The 25,109-nt window shown below is 35.0% G+C and overlaps 1 long non-coding RNA gene across 1 annotated transcript; it reads right to left on the bottom strand.

Annotated features, from left to right (window-relative positions):
* Positions 1–19,938: 19,938 nt before the first annotated feature.
* Positions 19,939–24,066, bottom strand: LOC115927205. Its single transcript, XR_004065501.1, has 2 exons — positions 22,317–24,066; positions 19,939–22,243 (listed from the first exon to the last, which is right to left on the bottom strand). It is a non-coding gene; the product is annotated as an uncharacterized LOC115927205 (long non-coding RNA).
* Between the last annotated feature and the right edge of the window lie 1,043 nt (positions 24,067–25,109).

Below are 25,109 nucleotides of genomic sequence, written 5' to 3'. Positions count from 1 at the left end.
ATAAGAAAAGAAGTAAGAGAAGAACAAATTGAAAATTGAAAAGAAGTGGAAAAAACAGAAAACATTCCAGATAAGATTTATTGCGGCAGTGACACGACATCACTCCCGTCTCCGAAATGTATTTTTTTTTTAAAATTTCAGATTAAGTCATGACATTTGATTGCGAATAACAACTAATATAAAACAAAAAGTGCTAAAAAAACAGTTACAACAATAATTTGGTAAAATATGTAAAAATGGCTTACAATCGTATTTATAGTATATTTTTTTGCGTTTTTATATATATATTTGAATAGCAATTACTCAACTTTCGATCAGTACCCCTTATGTTTTAAGCATATTTCATATTATTAATTAAGTGCCATATATGGGAAATATAACGTTCTGTAATCGATTGTTATCTTATTCCATTATAAAATCATAAAAGCGCCTTTTTTTCTCATGCTCGCTCGCTTCGCCCTCCTCGCAAAATTTTAACACAGCACAGTATTGTTACTTTTCGGACTAGAGGCGTCAGACCCACAAAATGTGCCCTTTTACGCCTCTGTATGTGCAATATAACACACCAGAATGAATAATTGATATAGTATCGGTTCCGTCGCCTAAATATTTAACTTTATTTGTATGCATATTTATTTTCATGTGGTGGGTGAATTGACAATATGCGTTGTGGCGTGCGCCTGTAATCCAGCTAACAGTGGAAGTACCAAACTGATTCGGTCTAGGACGCAGGTTCGAAACCGAGTCATGTCTTTCGGATGGTGACGTTTAAAGGTCGGTCCCCAGACGTAAATAATCATATCTGATTGATGCACGTCTGTAAAAACCCAATACACACACACACGTATAAAACAAAATGTATTATAAAACAAGTTACACAAATAATTTGGTTAAATCTGTGAAGAAAAGAGGGGAAAATGGCATACAGTCGTATGAACCAAAAGGGAGGACCCAATAAGTAGCGTTTGCGCTACTCTGGCGTTTCGTGGCCTGGTCGGGTGGCTGGCGTATCGGCGGTGTTTCTCGCAGCATGATGGCGCGACTCATGTGGCGCGGTCTCCCCGCGGTGTGCTGGTTCTCCGGTGTCTGGCGGTGTTTCGTCTGTGTGGCGTGGTTCTGCATGATGTATAAAATGTATGTTAATTATTTCTTCAAAATTCCAATTTAACTACTGCTTATTTGTATTATTGCCCGGTAGAAGGTAGAAGGTCACGTAGCGTGGGCGTTTAAAAAAAAAAGGGGGGGGGGTGCGAGAAAAACGCCTTTGAAGTTCTATCACCCACTTCAAGTGCTAAAAACGACGACTTGTGCTAAAGCCAAGGTATTCTCGTACCCCCCACCCCGTAAATCCCTAATCTCATGTCAATCATAATCCAATCCCTGATGCTGAACGTTGTTACCTTCTTTACCCCCTTATGTAGTATGTAAGCTTACCCATCTTTCTCTGCAACTTAAAAGGTAGTTCGTATAGAAAACAATTAATCTCTGTAAATGTACCATCCGATCCTCCAACTCTGGTCTTCTACACATACCGCTATCAAAGAAATATGGGGGGGGGGGGGGGGGGGGGGGGACGAGCTTTTGCTCATGCCGGACTAGCCCTGTGGAATTCACTTCCACAGGAGCTGAAGAACTCCGACTCTTCAACATCTTTTAAGAGCAACCTTAAATCCCATTTGTTTAATTTTGCGTTTTGAAGACAGACAATCATTCATTCTTTCATTTTTGCATTTTCTATCTTATGTAAATGTACTCGATTCTTTGTCATGATGTAATGTGTTCCCTAATATTTTTAAGCACCTTGAGCATTTAATTAAAATGGATAATGGCGCTATATAAATCTCATGTATTATTATTATTATAAGAAAATGCTTTGTTTCCATGTAATGTACGAACAAGAATTGGAGTTTGAGAAATGAAATCCAATGAATTAAAAACAAAACAAAATCCCTATTTCAGATTACACATTCATTCATTTACCACTCTTCGTTCATTTATTTCCTTTAACCCGTTAACAACTGAATTCTCTCATTCTCATATAGGCTTTATACATGGACCATCCGGTTACAGTACGCGAAACCGAAGAGTGAGGAGAACTTCGTTCTGTTTCGCGAACGCTAGCGCGCTGACCATATAAAGATTGTCCAAAAGAAGACGTAGATGGCGTTAACCAGTATCTGCCAAGCTACACTCCCTTTAAAAAAAAAAGTCGTGAGTGCAGTAGGGTAGTAAAGTAACTAAACATAGAATCGCAACTCTAAACTCGAAGAATGGCAACTAATTATACAGATATACTGAGCAAACAGCATACATTGAGAGAAAGCCGAAAACAGCCCGTTATATTATTTTCTCTCATTCTCATATAGGCTTTATACATGGACCATCCGGTCACAGTAGGCAAAGGGTTTATTGCCCTGAATTGGCTACTGTTCCCATTAGCATGAGGTAAATTATGTGAAGGAAAAACGGACGAAAGGAGAAGAAGAAGAATAAAGAAGAAAGAAGAAGAAGAAAAAGAAGAAAAGGAAAAAAGATGAAGAAGTAGAAGAAAGAAAGAGGAAAAAAAAACCCACGAAAGAACAAAGATAGAAGAGGAATAAAGAAGAAGTAATATAAGAAGAAGAAGGAGAAGAAGGTATCAAAAAGGTGAATGAACATATAAATTATGTGAAGGGAAAGACGCACGGAAGAAGAAAAAAGAAGAAGAGGAAAAAGGAAAAAAAGGAAGTAGAAGATAGAGAAGAAACCCAAAAACAATTATAGAGAAGAAGAGAGGAGAAACGTAGAAGAAGAAGAAGAACTTAATCAGAGAAGGAAGGACGAAGAGGAGGTAGATTAACCAAAGTACCCTCAAGATAATGGGGAAGCGATACATGAAATATCGCTCCCGGCGTCAAAATTTAGTATATTTTCAAAAAAATATTTTTATCTCGTTAGCTATTAATCGAGCGAATGTAATTATATGTACAAAACAAAAAGTATTATAAAACCAGTTACAATTTTTTAAAATAATTAATGTAAAGCGCATACAACAGTATTCATAGTAATATTATTTGATACATATATTTATGATAACAATTTTTGTGTCTTGATTAATTAAATCATCAGTAACAATTAAAAAAAAATGTTTCATATTAATATTATATAAAAACTAGGAAATCTAAAAGCTTTGTAATCGATTGCTTATTTGTAACTGATAAGCTAAGCTATAAGCTCCGGGGCTAAGCTAAGCTGTCACCGTGTTCATAAGGACGTTGGCTCCACAAACATATTTTAACCATTTCCCCTATCTTAAGCGATTCTATATGCCTTCTGGAAGGTGCTGCCTACTAGGATGTCACTTTTCCATTTCTTCCTTGGTCTCCTTGGGGGGGGGGGGGGGCGGGGGGGGCATGTCCCCTCATCAATTTTGTTGGGGGTACACCACCGTGACCAGGCTTTTACTTTGCCTAACACGTAATTTTACTAATGACCGGTCATTAGTAAAATCATTTTATAGAACAACAAAACAACATCATCTTATAAAACAAATAATACACATTATTTTGTTCGGGCATTAATAAAATTACCCACACTAGGTACCTTCGACACAGTGAAAACAACCTCGGCTATCGACTCGGGCGTGTTAGATTGTTCCAAAGGTACCTTGTGTGGGTAAGTCTTGATAAAGCCCTCACAGATGTGTATTATATGTGTAATAATAAACTGATAGAAATGATCAACTTAAATTGTCCATCATCATTATGTTGAGAAATTTGAAAATCAAAGTTTTAAAGAGTATTCATTTTTTCCTCTGAAAACTAAGCAAGGCTTGTTCTTATTTTAGTCATGAAATAACTGTGTTGTATGGAAATAGTTATGATTTATTTTAGTTAGATGCATCGTGAAAAAAAACAGAACGAATTATGTTGTCATTCTGTTTGTTTTAAAAAAAAATAGTGATAAAAGCTTTGTTATAACTAGCCTATATTTAGCTTATATACGCTACGACAAAGAAAATCCTGTGCTTCCATGTCATATACGAACAAGAATTGTATTTTTGAGAAATGAAATCCAATTAATTAAACAAATAAACAAAAATGTCCCATTTTAGGTCTCAAATTTGTTTTAAGGTTGATTTTTAGGGCTGAATTGAAATTTGGGTGGTTCGGACGTTTTTTTCACGATAATGAGGCTTTTCCGGAATCATTGGAAAAAATGCAAATGAAATGTATAGTAAATAGGCCTACTGCACGAGCCTCTTGCGGCGAGTTCACAGTGCGCACCCTCAGATGGAACCGAGCGTACACTGCGTTCACGTTTCACACAACAGGGACAAGTGCGTTATTTTGTTCTATAAAATAGCGACACATGAAAATCAAAACAAACGAAAGTCTAGATCTAACGTGTTACGTTAGAGTCTACGACAGTTATATTAAGGTTATGTTGGTTCTAGAAAATGAAAAGATAAGACCTTGCAGGCTTGCTACTTTATACCAAAAAGTCCACGGAATTTCACTAGCCTTGAGTAAAAAATAAAATCCATACTTGAATCAGACAGCAGAAATTCCTGGTTTCATTATAAAATCCCTTTCCATTTTCATTTCCAAATTCAATTCAATTCGCATTTATCTCATTCTCGATTAAAAACTACATTGTTACAAAGATACAAAATAATTCATGAACAAATTTAGATAATGAAATGGGGAACTACATAAATAAAGCCCTTAGGCCTACAAGCGTAGTTCCCAAAACAATAATAGCCTAATGTAAAGCAAAGCTTTAAAAAAAAAAAAAAAAAAAACATTGGTAAAAAACAAACAGACATATAACACAAATATAAACAAACATAAATAACTATACATATTTGAGAAAAAGAAAATATGGATGCAACGCTTTCAAATTTATGGAAAATTTGTTTTGTAATATCCCGCTCGCGCATTTTTTTTTTTACTCGCTAGCCTGGCCATTTCTATGATAAACACTACGCGTACCCTGCGCTTTTTCTTTGGCACGATCGATAAGGAGAAGAAAAGGAAGAAGAGGGAGAAGTAGAAGTAGAAAAAAAAAGAAAAAGGAAAAAGGAAAAAGAAACGAAAAAACAAAGATGGAGGAGAAGAAGAAGAAGAAGAAATAAAAGAAGTAAGAGAAGAAGAAGGAATACACCAGTTCACAGTTGTATCAGTGCGCATGCGCAGACAGTTGACCTCGGCTCATTGGCCCCGGAACGGGGCCAAGTTCCGGGGCCAATAACCTCTGACCTCTGGTATTTATGCGTAAATTAAGATTGCGCCCATGCAAATAATGATGTGCGCGCACAACGCAGCGCGTAGTCAGTGATATCATCATAATTTGCATGGGCGCAATCTTAATTTACGCATAAATACATGACCTCTAGGTCATTGGCTTTGTTTAAAATGGCGCACACAACTGTAATCTGGTGTATTATTAAAATGGTGAATGAACATTTGATGGTAATGATAATGCAATGAGGAAGTGATTAATAAACACTTCCGTCACCAAAATTTGTTTTTTTTTTTCTTAAAAAAAGAATCAGTTACTGTAATCAGAAATAGTGGGCTATCAATATAAAGCAAAAAATATTAAAAAAACAGTTACAAAAATTAATTCTGTTACCTTCGTAGAAAACGCATACAACAGTATTCATAATTAAATTGTTTGGTACCTTAATTGGTAAACAAAAGTAGTAGTGTGTTGATTAATAACATTATGAGTAACAATTTAAACAAAAATGATTTATATCAATTTTATGTAAAATCTAAGAAATTAAAAAGCTCTGTAATCGATTGCTAATTTGTAACTGATACGCTAAGATAAGCTCCGGGGCTAAGCTAAGCTAAGCTGTCACTGTGTCCAAAAGGACGTTTGCTCCACAAACATATTCAAACCATATTTCCTATTGTAACACGCAGATCACACGCGGAACTGGTAGAAAATACTCATTACACCATTCGTTGTGTTGCGGTTCGTTTTTATTTCAGGTGCAAAGTAAAGTAAGCTAAAGTAAGCTAAAGCCAAAGCTAAAGCCTGGACAAATAAACAAAGTTAAAACAATTAAATAGAAATGTGGACATGTTTGAAAAACACACATAATATCGATTAACATAATATTTGTTAATGACCCTAAGATACGCATTCCAACAATATGACGTCAAGCCGACTCATAATAATAAATGATAAACATGTTGTTTATATTACATTCATTAAAACTTAATCAATATTGCGTGAAAATAACAAGTATCAAATCACAAATAAATGAATACAACCATCAAGTGAACTTTGTCAAACAACCAAACATAATTCCCAATTAAAACTACATTGAACTAGATTTGTAATACTTGTTTGGAACAAGTATAGGTGGGCTGATCCAACAAAAAATTGAGACAAAATAAAGGGTACATTTGAAATAGCTTTTTGTCTCAGCTACAACATATTCGGAGTTCAGCGTAAATGAAGCTAACACGACGTAGATATTGCTCGCGAAAGACGGGAATGTAGAATCAAGTTTTGAGAAAAAGTCATGTCCCATAGAGAATACACGCAAAATGTGAAAAAATTGGCATGCCTCCTTTAATCGCAAAAATACGCCATGATGCCTTTGTCAAAATGAAAAATTGTGACAATTGGATTTGTAGAGAATTGTCTCAGCTAGAACATATCAAAATTTTGAAGAAAATTAATCAATTTTTAGAAAGATACAATCAATTTTCCAAAAAAATGCTGACGTCATAATAGGCAAATTGAAATTTTGAGTTCGGAGGCCATTATGATGACGTCATGAGTTAATTGAGGGTCAAATGAGACATGAAATCATATCTCTGATTTATACTCGCTCAAAATATGAAAAAAAATTGGGGTCACCTTGCATCCTAAAGAGCTATAATGGATTTTGCATAGGCATGTTTTTGCCCATATATGCTATGTATTACAAGAGCTCGCGCGCATTGAAATTTATGTTAAACGGTCGATTATTCAATTATTTATAGTCATAAAGAGACAAACATGGTATCAATTTGTTTGTAAGAATATGTGGAATATTATGAAAGAAAAAAAATGTCGATTCTATGGTGTCTAATAGTTTTACGCGCGCATGCGCGTGTGCGCGATTTTTAAAAAAATGCTTAGAATGGCCTAAAACGTATGCAAAATGATTTTGAGACGATTTTGAGCATTTCAAAATTTTGCGCGCGCATTGACGCGCGCGTTATTTGACCTGAAATTGACCGGACGGATATTGACCTCGATCATTATAAATATGAATGAGAAATACCTTTTGGTTATGAAGATATGATCATGAGTTGATTTTCGTAAAATTTTACAAAATGGCGCCTAGATGACGTCATCAGTGAAGGACAATGTTGAAAACGTTATTGTGCTTTGTACATATGCCTTTACATATGTGTGCCAAATTTCAAGGCATTTGATTGAGCCATTTTCAAGTTATCTTGCTAACAAAAAAGTGGTTAGAAATAAGAAAAATATTTAATAATAATAATAAACTAGACATAATACTTGTTTAAAACAAGTATAGGTGGGCTGGTCAACTAAAAATTGAGACAAAATAGAGCAAAAATAAGCGAGATACTGCTAAAAAACAATGTCATTGATGGAATGATGTAAACGAAATTCACCTTCCATAGGCATAACACGCAACTTCAGAAATTTCTGATATGTGCCCTTTAATAGAAATTTTTACTCTGATGACGTCATCAAAATGAAAAATGATTATTATTGAACTTGTAGAGAATTATCTTAGCTACAACATATCGAAATTTTGAAGAAAATCGATCAATATATACAGAGATACAATCAATTTTACATAAATATGCTGACTTCATAATATGCAAATTCGTATTTTGAGTTCCAAGGCCATTATGATGATGACACGATACACTTAATGGCCAAATGAGACATGGAATCATATTTCCGACTCATACTCTATTTAAAAATGAAAAAACATTGAAGGTCACGGTTCATTCCAAAGAGCTATAATGGATTTTGTATAGGCATGTTTTTGCCCATATATGCTATGTAATAAAAGAGCTCGCGCGCACGGACATTTATCTTGAATTGACGCTCATCTTGTTATTAATGGTCATGAGGAGATAAACATGGTATCAAATTCCTCGAAAAAATATGAGAAATATCATGAAAGAAAAAAAAATGGCGATTCTATGTTGTGTAATGGTGTTACACGCGAAAACGCGCGCGCATGCGCGTGTGCGCGATTTTTTATAAAAAGCTTAAAATGACCTGAAACGTATGCAAAATAAATTTGAGACGATTCTGAGCATTTAAAATTTTTGCGCGCGCACTGACGCGCGGACGTAGGCGCACGCGCGCGTTTTTTTAACCTGAAATTGACCGGATTGATATTGACCTTGATCATGATAAATATGAATGAGAAATACCATTTGGTTATGAAGATATGATCAAGAGTTTATTTTCAGAAAATTTCACAAAATGGCGCCTAGATGACGTCATCAGTCAAGGTCAAGGTCAAAAACCTTACCTTGCTTTGTTCATATGCCTATACATATGTGTGCCAAATTTCAAATTATTTGATTGAGCCATTGTCAAGTTATCTTGCTAACAAAAAAGTGGTTCAAAATAAGAAAAATAAATAATAAACTAGAAATTTAATTCGTCATGGGGACGAATTAGGTGGTCTGTCTTCAAGTCTTATGATGTATTATAATATTTACTATATTGAGAAAGGGAGAAGTTATATAGACATGTAAACAATGATGATTATGATGATGATGATGATCCTGATAGTAATGGGGATGACGATGATGATGATGATGATCATGATGATGTTGATGATTATCATTAACAGACCACGATGACATCAGACTGAAAAAAATGAGAGAACATTTAGATAGTATATAGTCTCAGCTACAACATACTCAAAAATCAACAAAAATCAAGCCGAAATAACGGCGATATTGCTCGCAAAAGACAAGAATGTAGAATCCAGATTTGAGAAAAAGTCATCTCCCATAAGGATTACACGCAAAAAGTAATGGATCTAGTGATAATAGGGTAATAATAAAGTAAATATGGTTGTTTATTACATTATTTGCGATTGTACGTGTTTTAATATTCAAAGGAGATGGTAGAGTGAATGGTCAAAAAGAAAAAAAAGTGAAGAAAAAAAAATTGTTGGAGACGCCCGGACTCGAACCAGGGACCTCGAGGTCGGAAGTCAAGTGCGTTACCGATATACCAAAACATTTCCCATAGAGATTACACGTAAACGGAAAATGGAATGCACAAATCCCACTTTGTAATTGAAATATGAGCATGATCCCGGCATCTGATCGAACAATAAAGGGCACACTTGTGATAGCTTATTGTCTCAGCTACAACATACTCAAAGTTCAGCGTAAACAAAGCTAAAACGACGGAGATATTGCTCGCAAAAGACAGGATGTAGAATCCAGTTTTGAGAAAAAGTCATGTCCCATAGAGAATACACGCAAAATGTGAAAAATTGACATGCCTCCTTTAATCGCAAAAATACGCCGTGATGCCTTTGTCAAAATGAAATATTGTGGCAACTGCATTTGTAGAAAATTATCTCAGCTAGATCATATCAAAATTTGGAATGAAATCAATCAATATTTACAGAGATACAGTCAATTTTCCAGAAAAATACTGACGTCATAATATGCAAATTGAAATTTTGAGTTGGGAGGCCATTATGATGACGTCATGAGTTAATTGAGGGTCAAATGAGACATGAAATCATATTTCCAATTCATACTCTATCAAAATATGGAGAAAAAAATTGGGTTCACTTTGCATCCTAAAGCGCTACAATGGATTTTGTATAGGCATGTTTTTGCCCATGTATGCTATGTATTACAAGAGCTCGCACGCACGGACATTATCTTAAACGGACGCTCATTCCGTTATTACTGGTCAGAAAAAGGTGAACAAGGTATCAAAATGCTTGGAAAAATGTGTCAAACATGATGACAGAAAAAATTCAGCGATTCTATGTTGCAAAATATCAGTACGCGCGAAAACGCGCGCCCATCCGCGTGTGCGCGTTTTTTTGCAAAATGCTTGAAATGGCCTGAAACGTATGCAAAATTAATTTGAGACGATTTGGAGCATTTTTATTTTTTGCGCGCGCGGTGACGCGCGGACGTACGCATGCGCGCGCGTTTTCTGACCTGAAATTGACCGGACGGATATTGACCTTAATCGTGATAAATATGAATGAGAAATGCCTTTCCGTTATGAAGATATGATCATGAGTAAAAAGTACCAACAAAAACACAAAATGGCGCCTGGATGACGTCATGAAAACTTGATGACCTTGAAAATGTTACTCTAACGTCTCATGACAATGACCTATGACTGTGCCAAAACTGAACGAAATTGACTAAACTGATCTTGAGTTATCCTGTTAACAAAAAAGTGTGAAAATAAATAAAAATAAATAATAACTAGACATTTAATTCGTCATGGGGACGAATTAGGTGGTCTGTCTTCAAGTCTTATGATAGATTATAATATTTACTATATTGAGAAAGGGAGAAGTTATATAGACATGTAAACAATGATGATCATGATGATGATGATGATCTTGATAGTAATGGTGATGACGATGATGATGATGATGATCATGATGATGTTGATGATTATCATCAACAGACCACGATGACATCAGACTGAAAAAAATGAGAGAACATTTAGATAGTATATAGTCTCAGCTACAACATACTAAAAAATCAACAAAAATCAAGCCGAAATAACGGCGATATTGCTCGCAAAAGACAAGAATGTAGAATCCAGATTTGAGAAAAAGTCATCTCCAATAAGGATTACACGCAAAAAGTAATGGATCTATTGATAATAGGGTAATAATAAAGTAAATATGGTTGTTTATTACATTATTTGCGATGGTACGTGTTTTAACTCTTTATGCGCCACTTAAAAAACCCCCCTGTGCCACATTCTTTTAGGGTCACACATTTCGAGGGAATCTTTATTGACTCTGCTGAATCAAGAGGCTATAACTCTTCACTGGATGATCATGATGAAAAATATTGTGCAGCAAAGTTGTAGACCGGAAAACGTGCTTTTCGATGAACCGTCATTTGTTATATTTTGAATTATCATTTTTATAATAATCATAATTATATAATGTTTAATTTTTCTTATTTACGGCAGTTTTTTATCCCTCTAGAATTTCTTATTTAGCAATGATAAGACATCTTCAAATCGAATCTATTAGAAAGGTGGACTTCTTACCTTTCTTTACATACCTTGCTCAAGTATTCTAACAATTCAGAAGGTTAGTATTTAGGTTGTTGAAGAAAAGAAGTTCAATAGGGAGAGACTTGAAAGTACCCCGCTCAGCCACCCTTGACAATGGGCTAATCTGCCCATTGAAATCCCTATTACCCCAGGTTATTGTCAATGTCCGGTTTAGCGGGGCATGAAAAGGGACGTCGTGGGGATGTTTTTCTTTGTTGTGCCATGATAAGTCAATAAGAAATAAGAGAATGTTATTGATTTTGCCCACTGGTATGAGCATGTAAAAATGGTATAGGCATAATATATTATATGTGATATACATGACATAATCAGCATCTTATTGAAATGTCTCATTATGAATGTTCACCGCATCTGTTCTCTCACCTTCTTTACCCCTCAATAAAATTGATTTCAAGTACATTTATCACAGCCATAGATATACAAAGAAAGAATCAATCAATCTTAAAATATAAACTATATTGCATTGTTTTCCATTTACTTTATTGTGAGAGAGCTTATTATCAGAAATGATTGACGAGTGGAGTATGCAATGAATAAAATATGGAGAACGGACGTGAGAGACATTATGAGAGAGAAATAGTGATATGAAATGAAAGGACTTTACTGTGAATAAAGATTATAAGAGAAAGAGATAAAGATGACGGCAAGACAGGATACATATTGATACGAAAATAACAATAATAATGAGATAGAGATGACGGAAAGAAAGAGAGTAAACACTGATAGCATAAGAATGAATAAAGATAATAAGAGAAAGATATAGAGATGACGGCAAGACATAGGGTACATATAGATAGGAAAATGATAATAATAATAAGATAGAGATGACGGAAAGAAAGAGAGTAAACACTGATAGCATAAGAATGAATAAAGATAATAAGAGAAAGATATAGAGATGACGGCAAGACATAGGGTACATATAGATAGGAAAATGATAATAATAAAAAGATAGAGATGACGGAAAGAAAGAGAGTAAACACTGATAGCACAAGAATGAATAAAGATAATAAGAGAAATATATAGAGATGACGGCAAGACATAGGATACATATTGATAGGAAAATAATAATAATAATAAGATAGAGATGACGGCAAGAAAGAGAGTAAACACTGATAGCATAAGAATGAATAAAGATAATAAGAGAAAGATATACAGATGACGGCAAGACATAGGGTACATATAGATAGGAAAATGATAATAATAATAAGATAGAGATGACGGCAAGAAAGAGAGTAAACACTGATAGCATAAGAATGAATAAAGATAATAAGAGAAAGATATAGAGATGACGGCAAGACATAGGGTACATAATTATAGATAGGAAAATGATAATAATAATAAGATAGAGATGACGGAAAGAAAGAGAGTAAACACTGATAGCATAAGAATGAATAAAGATAATAAGAGAAAGATATAGAGATGACGGCAAGACATAGGGTACATATAGATAGGAAAATGATAATAATAATGAGATAGAGATGACGGCAAGAAAGAGAGTATTACACTCATAGCATAATAATGAATAAAGATAATAAGAAAAAGATATACAGATGACGGCAAGACATAGGGTACATATAGATAGGAAAATGATAATAATAATAAGATAGAGATGACGGAAAGAAAGAGAGTAAACACTGATAGCATAAGAATGAATAAAGATAATAAAAGAAAGATATAAAGATGACGGCAAGACAGGATACATCTTTCTTTCATTAGTTTTATTCATTCTTATTCTATCACTGTCTACTCTCTTTCTTGCTGTCATCTCTAGCTCTTTCATTAATTTTTATTCATTCTTATTCTATCAGTCTACTCTCTTTCTTGCTGTCATCTCTATCTCTTTCTTTCATTATTTTTATTCATTCTTATTCTATCACTGTCTACTCTCTTTCTTGCTGTCATCTCTATCTCCTTCTTTCATTTTTTTTATTCATTCTTATTCTATCAGTCTACTCTCTTTCTTGCTGTCATCTCTAGCTCTTTCATTAATTTTTATTCATTCTTATTCTATCAGTCTACTCTCAGGGAACACTTTTATCACTAGAGTCTTCGTCACTGCTCGATTCGTCGGAATCAGAGTCCATGCTCCATGCTTCCATAGTAACAAGATCTCGAGCCTCCTCTACACTAAACACACGTTGACGTTTTCCAGCAGGTGCCATCGTAACATCAGTAAAAAAAATCCAAAGAAAACCGCTAAATACACGGTAATTTCGAATGTAACACTATGAAGAAAAACAGTTTACCGGAAAGTGTGCGATGTATACAATGTAAACAATAGTAAACGCAACGCGTGGCTACACACTGCGAGCGGTATTATGAATGTCTAATTGACTCGTATACATCTGTGCAAAAATGCGAAGTTGGCACGCCTACGTCCGTGCAAATCGGCGAACAAAGCAAACAAAGAGTTAATATTCAAAGGAGATGGTAGAGTGAATGGTCAAAAAGAAAAAAAAGTGAAGAAAAAAAATTGTTGGAGACGCCCGGACTCGAACCAGGGACCTCGAGGTCGGAAGTCAAGTGCGTTACCGATATACCAAAACATTTCCCATAGAGATTACACGTAAACGGAAAATGGAATGCACAAATCCCACTTTGTAATTGAAATATGAGGATGATCCCGGCATCTGATCGAAAAATAAAGGGCACACTTGTGATAGCTTATTGTCTCAGCTACAACATACTCAAAGTTCAGCGTAAACAAAGCTAAAACGACGGAGATATTGCTCGCAAAAGACAGGATGTAGAATCCAGTTTTGAGAAAAAGTCATGTCCCATAGAGAATACACGCAAAATGTAAACAATTGACATGCCTCCTTTAATCGCAAAAATACGCCATGATGCTTTCGTCAAAATGAAAATTCGTGTCCACTGCATCTGTAGGGAATTGTCTCAGCTAAAACATATCAAAATTTGGATGAAAATTGATCAATATTTACAGAGATGCAATCAATTTTCAAGAAATCTGCTGACGTCATAATATGCAAATTGAAATTTTGAGTTGGGAGGCCATTATGATGACGTCATGAGTTAATTGAGGGTCAAATGAGACATGAAATCATATCTCCAATTCATACTCTATCAAAATATGAAAACAAAATTGGGTTCATCTTCCATCCTAAAGCGCTACAATGGATTTTGTATAGGCATGTTTTTGCCCATGTATGCTATGTATTACAAGAGCTCGCACGCACGGAAATTATCTTAAACGGACGCTCATTCCGTTATTAATGGTCAGAAAAAGGTGAACAAGGTATCAAAATGCTTGAAAAAATGTGCCAAATATGATGACATAAAAAATTTGGCGATTTTTTGTTGCAAAATGCCATTACGCGCGAAAACGCGCGCGCATGTGCGTGCGCGCGTTTTTTGCAAAATGCTTAAAATGGCCTGAAACGTATGCAAAAAAAATTTGAGACGATTTGGAGCATTTTTATTTTTTGCGCGCGCGATGACGCGCGGACGTACGCATGCGCGCGCGTTTTCTGACCTGAAATTGACCGGACGGATATTGACCTTAATCGTGATAAATATGAATGAGAAATGCCTTTCCGTTATGAAGATATGATCATGAGTAAAAAGTACCAAAAAAAACACAAAATGGCGCCTGGATGACGTCATGAAAACTTGATGACCTTGAAAATGTTACTCTAACGTCTCATGACAATGACCTATGACTGTGCCAAAATTGAACGAAATTGACTAAACTGATCTTGAGTTATCCTGTTAACAAAAAAGTGTGAAAATAAATAAAAATAAATAATAATAATAATAATAATAATAAAGAAAGAAAATTCTGACGAAAACAATAGGTGATCTGTCGTTGACAGACCACCTAATAATAATAATAATAATAAAGAAAGAAAATTCTGACGAAAACAATAGGTGATCTGTCGTTGACAGACCACCTAATAATAATAAATAAAGGCAATTTTAACAAAAATATAAGGTGGTCTGTATTAGATACAGCCCACCTGATAAATAAAGGCAATTCTAACGAAATTATAAGGTGGTCTGTACGATATACAGCCCACCTGATTAGTGGTTTATACATTGAATATGATAACCCACTCACCCTGACAATCTGGCCTAGAGGACCGTTTCCTCTCGTTCCCGCTTCTTACATGTTGATTGTAATTTGTCAACACCTGAAGGAATAATAATTAATACAAATCATTGTAAATTTGACTCTAAAACACCAAACTGAAGAAGGTTCAGATTATATCCGTTAACTGTTAACTCAAAACATTACTTTAAATTACAACTGTCTTGCAAAATACGATTATCCAGAGTTAAACTCAACAACACATTATATAACTAAAACTTCTAAAGATTACAAGTAAGATAACAGATAACATAGTAATATTCGAATCATCTCAAATTACTATAACCAAATCTTAATCTAGTGCTTAACTCACTAACGAAATCAACCTATACTGATGATTAAACAAATAATATGCCACACCTTACATAATGCATATTAATTCAACACAAACTATATCGTTAAAAACGATACCAAGGTTATTAACTAACATCAAAATACATCTACAAAATATAATTATCTCAATAATTATCCAACTTAACAAAAGAATAATCTTCTTACCTATATAATGACATGTTACACCAAAAGCTTGCAGAGTCGACCTCCCTGCCTGCCCCATGGATGGGGTGCAGTACAGGAGTGAATCTGTCAAATACCTCTGCCTTCTTTTATAACAGCTACACTCTCACGGTGGTATAGCTACCACACAAAACCTGTTCTGGGAAAGCTAGGTCTTGTACTGGGAGGGAGACAGGAAGTCTTTTGTTTTGGGGGTTCTTATCCGATGTATACAATTAGGGGTTTGTTTGGCTAAGTTATTACAAGTGTTCTGGAAGGGGGGGGGGGGGGGTCAAGTTACCAACCTTTGACCAAGTGACCATACATCATTAACTCTCTCATAGCTGTGGAATGTCATGTTTTGGCCAAATTGATAGCTTCTACTCAGAATATGTGTGAGTCATACTTCTTTGAAGTACAAAGTTTGTTAACATATAAACTTCTTACTTTCCTCCTGAGGAGATATTGATTAGAAATAGATATTATGTTTCACTATAAAACAGTTCAATTCTGACCTGTTACACTATCTTGAGCGATTCTAAATGCCTTCTGGAAGGTGCTGCCTACTAGGATGTCACTTTCTCATTTCTCTCTTAGTCTTCCTGTTTGTTCCAACCAGGGGCGGCGATTCCGAGGGGGACGGGGGGGGGGGGGGCACGCCCCCTCCCTGAAAATTGGAAAAAGGGCAAATGAAATGTATAGTAAATACTGCACGAGCCGCTTGCTGGAAGTTCACAGTGCGCATCATAATGAAGAAGTACACTGCATTTACATTTCGCACAACAGGGTCAAGAGAGTTATTTGTTTTTATAAAATAGCGACAAATGAAAATGAAAACAAACGAAAGTCTGAATATAACGTTAGAGCCTACGAGAGTTAGATTAGAGTTATGTTGGTTCTAGAAAATGAAAAGATAAGACCTTGCAGGCTTGCTACTGTATACCGAAAAGTCCACGGGATTCCACTAGCCTTGAGTACAAATAAAATCCATACTTGAATCAGACAGCTGAAATTCCTGGCTTCATTATAAAATCCATTTTCATTTTCATTTCCAAATATGGATGCAACGCTTTCAAATTTATGGAAAAATTTGTTTTCTAATCTCCCGCTCTAGCTATCGCGTACGCTGCAGTGGAGCGTGCAATGACACTTTTGACTGCGCTTTTTAGCACGATCTGCATATTTAAACAAAAAAAGTGCATGTCATGTGACGCGTTTTGACCAATCACGATGCTTAAAATACTAAAGCTATTTTATAATAAAAAGTTATGACCGGTCATTAGTAAAATCATTTTATAAAACATTTTTTATAAAACAAGAAAACATCATCTTATAAAACAAATAATACACGTCAAAATTACACACACTCGGTATCTTCAAAACAGTCCAAACACCCTCGGCTATCGCCTCGGGCGTGTTCGATTGTTCCAAAGGTACCTTGTGTGGGTAATTCTTACTATTGCCCTCACTGATGTGTATTATTTGTATCATTAATAATAGACTGACAGAAATGATCAACTGAAATTTTGTTTCATTATTATGTTGATACATTTGAAAATCAAAGTTTTAAAGAGACTCTTTAATACTCAGTATTAATTTTTGTTCTCTGAAAACTAAGCAAGGCTTGTTCTTGTTTTTAGTCAGTAACTGTGCTGTATGGAAATACTGTATGTTGATGTCATTATGATACATTTTAGTTAAATGCAGCGTGAAAAAACAAATATGTGGTTATTCTGTTTGTTTAACAAAATTAGTGATAAAAAGCTTCGTTATAATCATGTTCAGTTTTATTAGCTACGACAAAGAAAAGGTTTTGCCTCGATGTCTTGTACGAACAAAAATTGGATTTTTGAGAAATGAAAATTCAATGAATAGAAGAAAAAAAAAGAAGACAAAAATATCCCCTTTTCAGGTTTCAAATTTGTTTTTAAGCGTGATCTTTGTGGCTGAATTCAAATATGGATGTTTCCGCAAGTGAAACTTGAACGTTTTCACGACGATGAGGCTTAATACAAAATGAAGTTATAGCAACTTAATATAATTATATCACGCACCTCTCTGCCCATAAATTATTGAAAAAGAATGTAAATTACCAATACATGATAATAACTTGCGTGAATATTAATAAACACAGATTCATGTATCACTCTTCGTTCATTTATATCCTTTAATTGCCCTGAATTGGCTTTTGTTTCCATTAGTACGAGGTATGTTATGTGACGGAAAAACAGACGGAAGAAGGAGAAGAAAACGAAGGAGAAGGAGAAGGAGAAGGAGAAGAAGAAGAAGAAGAAGAAGAAGAATAAAGAAGAAAGAAGAAAGAAGAAAGAAGAAGAAATAGAATTCGAAGATAAAGATAGGGGAAAGAAGAAACGGAAACCAAATGGAGAAGAAGAAGAGGATATTCTTAATTAGGGGAGGAAGATAAAAAAGAAAACGTATTGAGGAAGTGATACAACATCGCTCCCGCCAAAATTTGCTGAGTATTTAGTAAATACTTTCTCTCTTTACGTTTTGACAGTCTAAACATTGGGCGAATAGGCGTAGGTATAAAACAAACAATATTTCAAAACCAGTTACAAAAATAATTTTGTTAATTTTTTAGGAAATGCATACAACAGATAGCTATATTTGTTGATACCTGAATTTATTATCAATTTTTTTTACGTGCCTTGATTGATAAAATTATGAATAACAATATTTTAAAAAAATGTTTCATAGCAATTTTATGTAAAATCTAAGATGTCTAAAAGGTCTGTAATCGATTGCTAATTTGTTACTGATAAGGGAAAAAAAAAAAGATGGTGGTTATTTAGGTGCTAAAATATGGGTCGGTCGGTAGTTTTTTTTTTTTAATTTAAAGCTTTTTTTTTCCATCTTGGGGGTGAAATTTCTCAGTTTTGAATGCTTAAAAAAATAAAAAATCTCTAAAAAACGATTTTTTAATTTTTTTTTTTTTTTTAAAGCCGACCGTAGAGTTCAAGATTTTTGGGTCGGTCGCAGATTGAGTTTTTAATATTTTTAACGAAAAACACTCACAGTGGGACTTCTACATGTATGCTAAAAGATCATGTTATCAATAACAAGTTACAATAATTGTTGCAAGCTATATAAATCGTGGCAATTGATCGGCCGAGAGCTAGCCAAATAGTTTTATCACTTGTTACTAATAACGACTTTAATGCCGATATTTTTTGCCCAATATTAAAAAAAACATTTCTTCTTCAAGGTATGCCCGGAAGCACAAAATAATTGGTGCCATTTTCAATATATTCCCCGCAAACCCTGAGTTTCTGTATAATCTAACATAATGTAATCGATTAATAACAAGAGCTTACGCCCCCCATCCCTCTCTCTCTCTCTCTCTCTCTCTCTCTCTCTCCTTTTCAAGCCCCAGAAGGCACTTTGAGATTTCCATTTCCCCGAGTTTGGGCTACGGTTTTCAGAGGCACATGTATATCTGTGAGGGAGTTTACAGATACAATCTGCGCATGGGCAGATAAAGGTCATTTGTACCAAAATGGTACAACCCACAGAGATGGACACTGGATATGCGCTCATGAAAGTTATGTAACATTATTTGCACCAACGGTACATTCTATGATACGCAGGTGGAAGTATTCTTTTCAAAAGGGCAAACAAAAGGTATTCATGAAGCACATCTAGGACTTTGGCAGTTATTATTCTAAGATGCTCAAAGTTGAACTTGTCCATGTGTAAAAGATCTGTGGATATTTGGGGTCATTTGTACCATGTGCTATCTGTAAACTCCCTTATACATTAGCACCTAGGATAATTTTCACTTGACATTTTTACAAATATTTTTAAATGCCCCCTTATAAGTTTTATTTTATTTTGTCCCCTCCCCCCAAAAAACAAAACAACAACAACACAAAAACAAACTTAGATCTGAAGAAAAAGAAACGGAAAGAACGATTAAGATAAAGAGAAACACAGAAAAATACTGGGAAAGCAAGAGCAAAGCAAGAAAGTCATATTTATAACTCGAATCAGACTGAACAAATGAAGGCCCACATTTGTTTGTTTTACTTTAAAAATGTTTTAATATAATGGAATTACATGTGCCTTTACGTATGAGCATGTAAACAATAACTGTTTGCATTTAATAAAGTAATATGGTGTTCCAACACTTTCTCCCTGACACCAATTCTATATTTCTTTATTTATTTTCACTGATTTTGTATTTTTATTTACAATAAGAAAAGAGATAATGGGGAGTTTAACACAACAACAAAACATAGGAAAGAATGCATTAGACAAACCAAACAAAAATATTTGTTTCTACGTATTCAAAACAACCCCCTACTGAAATCATGGCACCTGATGGGCCGAGAGCAAATTTGTTAGTAATTGAGCATTTGTTATTGATAACAAGTGCTATGATACAGGGGACAGATCCCCTTGTAATGTCTATGCCTTTCACGGTTATCAATGTAATTCAATTCAATCCACAGGGATGCCAATTAGAATTGATCAGAGGCCTGAAAATCACCTAGAATGAGCTATTTTGTACACAAAAAAGCCTAAACTATGGTCTGAAAATAAATTGCCAGGGCCTGAATTCAGGCTATGGCCTGAAAACTGGCATCCCTTAATTCAGTCTTCAATAAAATAGTAGCTTTCAATAATGACAATCATTAAAAAATAAATTACTACCCCTTGATCAACACTTACAAATGGAAACATTTCTAGACAATCGCCATTGGTCGAATGGTATAACATGGAGTGCGTAACCTATAACACAATCACAAAGATTTTCAGGAAACCAACTCCTAGGCAGTATGGAATACAGTTAGCGACTAAACTATTCATACCCTTTAATACCAAATTTTGTCATTTTTAAAGTATGTGACGAATTTATTTGTCCGGATTTATGTTTTCTCAGAGTGTGACACATTGAAGCTTTCAAATTTATCTGAAAGTATTCGAAAAAGGCCCTTATTCAACCAGCCCATCTTCATTTTTGAGTTAAGAAAAAAACACAAGAAGTATCAAATTTACAATTGGTATGAATAATTTAGTTACAATAACTGTTATAAGCTTCTGAAATTGTGTGATAACAAGTTACGATAACTGTTATAAGCTACTGAAATCGTGTGGTAACAAGTTACAATAACTGTTATAAGCCACTGTATTGTTCCTAACTTTCGAACAGGTGACACTCAAGATGACTAACATTACATCAGGTTGATTATTTAAATGTTTGAGCGATCCATGTTTTCTATCAGTACAGACATTAAAGGGGCACGTTCCCGCCAGTGCAATTATAGGAACATGCCATCTGCGTAAGAGCCGTATTCTGTTGGTGTCAATAGGCAGCTATAGCACCGTCCGCCAGCGCGTACGTATTTTTAATGCCCTCTGGAATACAGGGTACATGCCCCTTTAATCTGGGGAATACAATTTCTACAAAAAAGAGAATTTTACAATGTTACAATCATTCCTGTACGTGTTACCAATTAGTAATGTCTTTAATATATCTGCAACTCTCCTACTTTGTTCAAAGGAATAAATAATTCAAATTTTCAAAAATTCAAATTGCAAAAATATAACAATAACATAAATTAAAACATAAAGCAGTTAAGATAAAGGCATATGAACAGATAAAGAGTTCCATTCAGATATTCAGAAAGACTTGTCCACGAGTTACAATGCACAAGAAAGAAAAAATGAAGAGAGAGAGAAGAACAAAACATTTCGTATTCAAATATCTATGAGGATAAGGATGTTCACTTGAATTTTCACACAGAAGTTTTTGCCGTCGTATCAGGTATTTTGGAAATGTCGCTGTTTCGATAACACACAGAAACATGAAATACATATTATGTACACACCCCATGCCATATTAGGGCAATGATGCTTCGGATTAAGATCGTGTAAATTATTTGAAGAAAAATGAAATAAAAATGAACAAGAAGCTGTCTCCCCCTCCCCCTACCCATCTTTATACAATGAATATAACACACAATTGCAACTACTTTTGACAAATCTAAACCTGCTTTAGCAACCACCTGTAGGGAAAGACCACTTGTCTACTAAGACCTCATATCATGTTCCCCTCGAATATGGTTTCTCATTGAAACCTGTACCTAAAGACCACCTGCCTATAAAGACCACCTGCCTATAAAGACCACTTTTTGATGTTTCCCTTGATTCCTTGAATATGGTTTCTCATTGAAACCTGTCTATAAAGAAACACTCTTAGTCTTAATGTTTCCCTAGAGCGGTCTTTATATACAGGTTTTACAGTACACTGGGGAATTGCATTAGCCCTTGTGTTGATTGTTCAAAAGTAGTTGCAAACTTTTTATACAGGTCAATGACCTTCATCATTATATAGGTCACTGACCTTCATCTTAACAGGTCAATGACCTTCATCTTAACACAGGTCAATGACCTTTACCTTTATACAGGTCACTGACCTTCACCTTTATAAGGTCAGTGACCTTCATCTTTAAACAGGTCAATGAACTTCATTTTATACAGGTCAATGACCTACATCTTTATACAGATCAGTGACCTCTATTCTCATTTCTATCAAACAGTAAAATGAGATACGCCCTTATGGCAGTAGTAATACGTTTACAAACACAGTTCTATCAATAAACCTACATCTTACTAAAAAAGAGCATACACCCTCCTTGCATTGAAGTGTCACTAGAGCGCTTTCGCAAAAACGACCGGAGAATTACGGCAATACAGCTCTTCCGTCGTGTTTAGGGAACGAGCGCTATCATGGCTATGTACGTACGGTCATGAAAATCAACAAGACAGAGAAAATTCTAGTTCGCGCATGCGCAGATTGTTTTTTTGCGTCACGTTACCGTCGTCTTTGCGAGGGCGCCCTACTGTGAGTGTGTGTCAGGCCGCGTAGACAGACACATACAAGAGATGATCAATAAAATGGGATTGATACAAATAGAAAATTCTTCAGAACAGTTCATGATTCAACGTCAATGTAATTAGCAAAATATCAAAATCAACCTAGATTGAATGAAAATTCGACAATAAAACTTCACAAACAATTTCTCTTTTTGTTCTGAACACGCATAATCAACCCTCTGAATCAGGCATCCATTTTGGACTAGCAAGAGGCTACAATAGCTTAGAAGAAATGAAATTGATAACTGTTGAATGTTCTGTCTAATTCACTGTACAATATTCATACATCCTGATTGCCCTTTATGGAGCTTGAATTGTTAAAGGTAATACAAAGTTTTGGGATTTTTGAAAATTGGGTGGACAGTGATTCTTTACAATTTTGATATATCTGGATGCCCCTGTGGATGTATTATAAGCACTAGAAAATTTAGCCCCTAAAACGCTTCTGCTTTCGAGAAGAATTAAATATAAAAATTTACCGGTGCTCCCGGTAAATTTTGAGAAATTTCAAATAGCGCCTACAGCCGTACAATGATAGCTGCGACCATGAAAATCTCAGAATATGTAGTTGTGATATATATTATTTCCAAACCCAAATAGCTAATAGGTCAATTTTAGTCAAGAAATATTGTTTTATAGCTTATTTAATATCTTGACCTTGAGAGGGAGCTATACAACAGAAAGAGTGTATTATTTAAAATTTCATAACTTCGGACTTGATTTCTACCGCGACGATTACTGAACATTGTAGGATCGCACATGTTTCCAATATGTTCGTTTGAACCAAATTCATGACCCCATACCAAAACTTTGTATTACCTTTAAGCAAGTTGATTATTTGTCATTTAAAGAAAACAAAACAAATATTGGAACATGGTCGTAACTATTTTCGATAAAAAATGAAAAAAATATCTGAGACTACACACAGTTCATGTATATGTAGATACCACCACTTGTGACCAGTTGGGATGCAGAAGGGTGCCAAATCTCTATTAAACAAAGTAACCTAGCACCCTTCTGCAACTAAAAAAAAAGCGATATAATACAATAAACAAACAAAAGATATAATAGAAATTATCTGCCTGTTCGTCATTTGATCCTTTGTACTCGAGGCAAACTTATCAATCAATCAACAAATTTCTTTCCTAATGCATTCACATGATCTGTGTCCCGTCTTATAGAGTGGTGAAGTGTGACGTCATCAAAAATCTAATTTTAGAATTTCTCAATTTTTTCTTTATTTTCCGAAAGAGCATCAAAAATAATGTCCAAATGTTGAAAGCCAATTGAATATGTTAAGTATTGGTTGAGATATGACCATCTGAATAAATATATGTCCTATGGAAACTCAGTGTTATATGCTCTGGCTCCTAGTGGTTAGGAGCCAGAGCATATAACACTGAGCTTCTATGGGGAGTATATTTAATCAGATGGTCATATCTCAGCCAATACTTAACATATTCAATTGATTTTTGACATTTGGACATTATTTTTGATGCTCTTTCGGAAAATGGAGAAAAAATTGAGAAATTCTAAAAATAGATTTTTATGACTTCACAGCTTCGGTACTCTATAAACTGTTGCAATTAATCAAAAGATTACAGCAAAAACATCACTAAAATGAGATGCTGTCCTGCCATGGGGTTTTAAAAAAAATTGTCACATCTTCCGGCATCCGTCTGCCTAATGGTTGTTGTTAAAAAGACACAAGTGAAACAACAAACATTAACTACAAAGAAAGACGACCCCTGACCTTTCTCAATAAAATCTCCACTACCAACCAACCAACAGTACATACATGTCTACTTCAAAGATACTTGACCTATGACCTTTATATGACCTTTTAGCACTGGGGTCATGGTGCTAAAACTGTTTTAAAACCAACCTATGGTGTTGCTTCGGGAATGATGAGGCTTGATTACAAAATAGTGATAATGTCCATATTGGGTAGTGATGTGGTCCGGGGGGGGGGGGGGGGGGGGGGGGGGGGGGCGTTTCACAAAACTTGTCATCAGTGACAAATGACAATTTGTGTTATAAGCTACTGAAATCCTTGCTTCTGATTGGTTATCAGCAGATTTGTCACTGATTTTTGTTATTTGTCCTTGAAAAAAGGCTTGTGAAACCCCCTGGTGTTTCTGGCAGCTTAAGTCACCAGCCTTAGAGTTCCTAAGGCTTGGTGGTTATCTTAAATAACTTGACACTTGACACTAACACTCAATTTGACCAAGATGCCTTAGTATCAAATATCTAAAGTGTCTACAGGTATCAATTTTAGTAGAAGTTGATGACCTCAACTCAGAGCATG

The sequence above is a fragment of the Strongylocentrotus purpuratus genome, unplaced genomic scaffold (assembly GCF_000002235.5).
Source record: "Strongylocentrotus purpuratus isolate Spur 01 unplaced genomic scaffold, Spur_5.0 spur5_scaffold_20, whole genome shotgun sequence".
NCBI classification, from domain to species: domain Eukaryota; kingdom Metazoa; phylum Echinodermata; class Echinoidea; order Camarodonta; family Strongylocentrotidae; genus Strongylocentrotus; species Strongylocentrotus purpuratus.
Note: the sequence above shows the minus strand (reverse complement) of the source record. Positions and strands in the feature narration are given on the sequence as shown.